Raw genomic sequence first — 4,648 nt, forward strand, 5'->3', positions numbered from 1 at the left:
CCCGGCACCGCCGCCGCCGCCGCCGCCTCCCCGGGGAGGCAGGGCCGGAGCCGCCGGGGGAGGCGGGGGCCGCGGCCGGCCAGGCTGACATCATTCCGGGGAGGAGCGGTCCCTCCCCGCGCCCTCCGCCAGGGGGGCACCGGGCACCCCGAGGGGAGACCCCCGCGAGAGACCCCCGGGGAAATCCCAAATGGAGCCCGGGGACAGCGAGAAGTGACCCCGATGTGTCCCCCCGAGGCACCCTGGGGGGAATCCAAAGGGGTGCCGTGGGTGGCACAAAGTGACCCCAATGTGTCCCCAGGGATACCCCAGGGACACCTCAAACCAGCCCCAAGGACACCCCAGGGTGTCTCCAATGGGTGCCAGGGATGGCACAAAGTGACCCCAATGTGTCCCCAAAGGGGTGCCAGAGGTGGGACAAAGTGACCCCAATGTGTCCCCAGGGGCACCCCACAGTGGCCCCAAATGGGTGCCAGGGACAGAGCAAAGTGACCTCAATGTGTCCCCAAATGGGTGCTGGGGATGGCACAAAGTGACCCCAGTGTGTCCCCAAAGGGGTGCCAGAGATTGCACAAAGTGACCCCAATGTGTCCCCGGGGACACCCTGGGGGGACCCCAAAGGGGTGCCAGAGATGGTACAAAGTGACCCCAGTGTGTCTCCAAAGGGGTGCAAGGGATGGCACAAAGTGACCCCAATGAATCCCCAGAGACACCCCAGGAGGATCTCAAAAGGTCCCAGGGGTCCCCCAGGTGTCAATGTCCTCATCCATCCCTGTGTCCCTCTGTCCGTCCCTGTGTCCATTCCAATGTCCCTGTGTCCATCCTAGTATCCCTCTGTCCGTCCCTGTGTCCATCCCAGTGTCCCTGTGTCCATCTCAATGTCCCTGTGTCCATCCCAGTGTCCCTGTGTCCATCTCTGTTCCCATCCATCCCAGTGTCCCTCAGTTCATCCCTGTGTCCATCCCAATGTCCATCTGTCCATCCCCATGTCTCTCTGTCTGACCCTGTGTCCATCCATCTCTGTCCCCATCCATCCCTGTGTCCATCTGTCCATGGTCTCGTCCACCCTGGTGTCCATCCAACAACAGCTGCACTGTTCTCAGCATCCATCCATCCATCTGTCTGTCCATCCCAGCATCCATTTGTCTATCCTAGTGTTCACATATCCCCGTGTCCTTTTGTCCATGCCCCTACCCTATTTATGTCCATCTGCCCATCCACCTGTCCCCCTGTCCATCCCAAGTGTCCGTCCATCCATCCATCCATCCATCCATCCATCCATCCATCCATCCATCATCCATCCATTGTCCATCTGTCCGTGCATTCCAGTGTCCATCTGCCATGTCCATCCATACACCTGTTCCAGCATCCATCCATCCATGACCCTGTCCATCCCAACATTCTCCTCTCCTTGCCCCTGCCTATCCTGGTGTCCATCCATCCATCCATCCATCCATCCATCCATCCATCCATCCATCCCATTGTCCATCAGTCCACGACCCTGTCTATCCCACTGTCCATCTCTCTGTCTTACCATCCCAGTGTCCAACCCTACTTCCATCCCAGCATCCATGTGTCCATCCCCGTGTCCATTTGTCCATCCCAGTGTCCATCCCTCCATACCAGCATCCATTTGTCCATCCCAACGTCCATTTATGATTCCCAGTGTCCATCCCTCCATACCAGTGTCCATCTGTCTACCCCATTGTCCATCCCACCCCGCTCCCCCAGGACCGTCCCCTCCTCTCCCCACTCCCATTCCCATTGGGATTCCCGGGATGGGCTCCTTTGGCATCTGTGCCCTAAATGTCCCCAATGGGGACAGCGGGGCAGGGGGGACACCGGGGGACCCCAAACAGCACCGGGAGAGGGATTTAGGGTCCCTGGGGGACCCGGCTTGATCCCACAGGATTCCCGTCGGGAATGGGGTGGGGGCTCATTCCCCACATTCCCAGGGCCACCCCAAGGCCACCAAGCCCCGCTGGGGGTGGCAGAGGTGACCCCGAGGGGCGAGGGGACAGTGCCACCCCCCCGTCCGCTGTCACCTCCGGGGGACCGCGGGGACACCCCGGCACTGACCGGGTGGCCCGGTAGGGGGCGCCCTGTGCGTTGGTGGTGACGTCAGAGTCACGCCCGCGTGGTGACGTCAGGGGCACACCCGATGTGACGTCAGAGCCCCGCGGCGGCCACGTTGGGTGAGGGCAGGGGACGGGCAGGGGTCACCACAAAATGGGGATAAAAACCCCAAATTGGGTAAATTCACCCCAGTCTGGAAGCTGACACCCCAAAAATGGGCAGTGACACCCCAAAAATGGGCACTGACACCCCAAAAATGGGAGAAGTTCTGTGCCTCAGAAAAGGGCACAGAAAACCCCAAACTGGGCACTGATATCCCAAAAATTCACCCCAAAACTGGACAGTGAATCCCAGAACAAGCCAAATTTGCTCCAAACTGGGTGAATTTGCCCAAAACTGGGTGAATTCACCCCAAACTTGGCACAGAAACCCCAAGGTGGGCAAATTCACCCCAAAGTTGGGCACTGACATCCCAAAAATTGGATCCAGTCACCCCAAACTGGGTCTGGTAACCCCAAAACTCGACAAATTCACAGCAAAACTGGGGAAATTTACCCCAGTCTGGGTTCAGTCTCTCAAAACTGAGAAAAATCATCCCAAAACTGGGAAATTTCACCCCAAAAATGGATACAGTTACCCCCAAACTGGGGAAATTCGCCCCAGACTAGGAAAATTCACCCCAAAATTTGGCCCAGTCACCCCAAAATGTGTCTGAGCACCCCAAAACTGGACAAATTCACCCCAAACTGGGAGCAGACACCCAAGAATGGGGCAAGGAAACCCAAAATCTGGAACTGGTCACTCCAAGCTGGGCAAATTCACCCCAAACCTGGATCCAGTCACCAAAAAACTGGAACTGGTAATCCCAAACTTGGAAAATTCCCTCAAGCTGGGAAAATTCACCCCAAAACTGGAAAAATTCACCCCAAAACTGGATCCAGTCACCGAAAACCTGGAACCAGTCATCCCAAACTGGGAAAATTCACCCCCAAACCAGGAAAAGTCACCCCAAACCAATCCCATGGAGATCCCAGGACCATTGGGATGAGGTTTGCATCAACCCCTCCATCCGAGAACGGTTTGGGGTGTGAAAAAAATTTTTAAAATTTTTTTTTTTAATTTTTTAAAAAGTTTTAAAAAAATTTTTAAAAACCCCAAAACCCTCAGGTTTGGGCTGAAACTCTGGGACTTTTTGTCCTTCCCCCTGGGAATTCCCCATGGGGACCTCAGGGGGGTTTTTGTGACACCCCAGGTGTGACTCAGGCTGGAGGTTCCCCAATATCCGGGACGGGGAATGGGGAAGGAAACGGGAATTGAGCAAGAGGGGGGATGGGGACAGGGGGTGACTCGGGGAGGGGGGATGGGAATTCCCATCAGGGGACTCCAAATGGGGGCCTGGGTGTGCCCAGGGCGACCCCAGACCCAAATACCCCGGGCTGGGGAGGATTTGTCTGGTTTGGGCTGAATTTGGTCGGTTTTGGGGTAAATTTGGCCAATTTTGGGATGGTTTTCACAGTTTGGGGTGACCAGACCCAGTCTGGGGTGACCAGATCCAGTTTGGGGTGAATTTGCCCCATTTGGGGATGAATTGTCTCAGTTTGGGGGAATTTTCCAAGTTTGGGGTGAATTTGCTCAGTTTTGGGGCGGGTTTATCCAATTTTGGGGTGAATTTGGCCAGTGTGGGGGAAATCTCCCAGTTTTGGGATGGTTTTCACAGTTTGGGGTGACCAGACTCAGTCTGGGGTGAATTTGCCCCATTTGGGGATGCATTTTCCCAGTTTGGGTTGGATTTGCCCAGTTTTGGGGTGGATTTGGTCAGTTTTGGGGTGGATTTCTCAGTTCTGGGATAGATTTTCACAGTTTTAGGTGACCAGACCCAGTTTGAGGTGACTGGATCCAGTTTGGGGTGAATTTGCCCAGTTTTGGGGGAAATGTCCCAGGTTTGGGATGGATTTTCCCAGTTTGGGGTGACTGGATCCAGTTTGGGGTGAATTTTCCCAGTTTGGGGATGAATTTTCCAAGTTTGGGGTAAATTTGCTCAGTTTTGGGGTGGATTTATCCAATTTTGGGGTGAATTTGGCCAGTGTGGGGAAATCTCCCAGTTTTGGGATGGATTTTCCCAGTTGGGGTGACTGGATCCAGTTTGGGGTGAATTTGCCCCATTTGGGCATGACGTTTCCCAGTTTGGGAATTTTCTCAGTTTGGGGTGAATTTTCTCCATTTTGGGTGTCCATGCCCAGTTTGAATTCCCCCAATTTTGGGGTGAATTTGGCCAATTTTGGGGTGACTGGCCCACTGGGCTTCCAGGGTTTCTCTGGGATTTTGGTGCCTGAGGGTGGGAGAAGTGAGCTGGGGTTGAGAGGGGTTGCGGTGGAACTGTGGGGACAGGGACACAGGGATTTAGGAACACACACAGGGATTTAGGAACACACACAGGGATTTAGGAACACACACAGGGATTTAGGAACACAGGGATTTAGGGACACACACAGGGATTTAGGGACACACACAGGGATTTAGGAACACACACAGGGATTTAGGAACACACACAGGGATTTAGGGACACACACAG

The sequence above is a fragment of the Ammospiza caudacuta genome, chromosome 4 (assembly GCF_027887145.1).
Source record: "Ammospiza caudacuta isolate bAmmCau1 chromosome 4, bAmmCau1.pri, whole genome shotgun sequence".
In the NCBI taxonomy this organism is placed as follows: Eukaryota; Metazoa; Chordata; class Aves; order Passeriformes; family Passerellidae; genus Ammospiza; species Ammospiza caudacuta.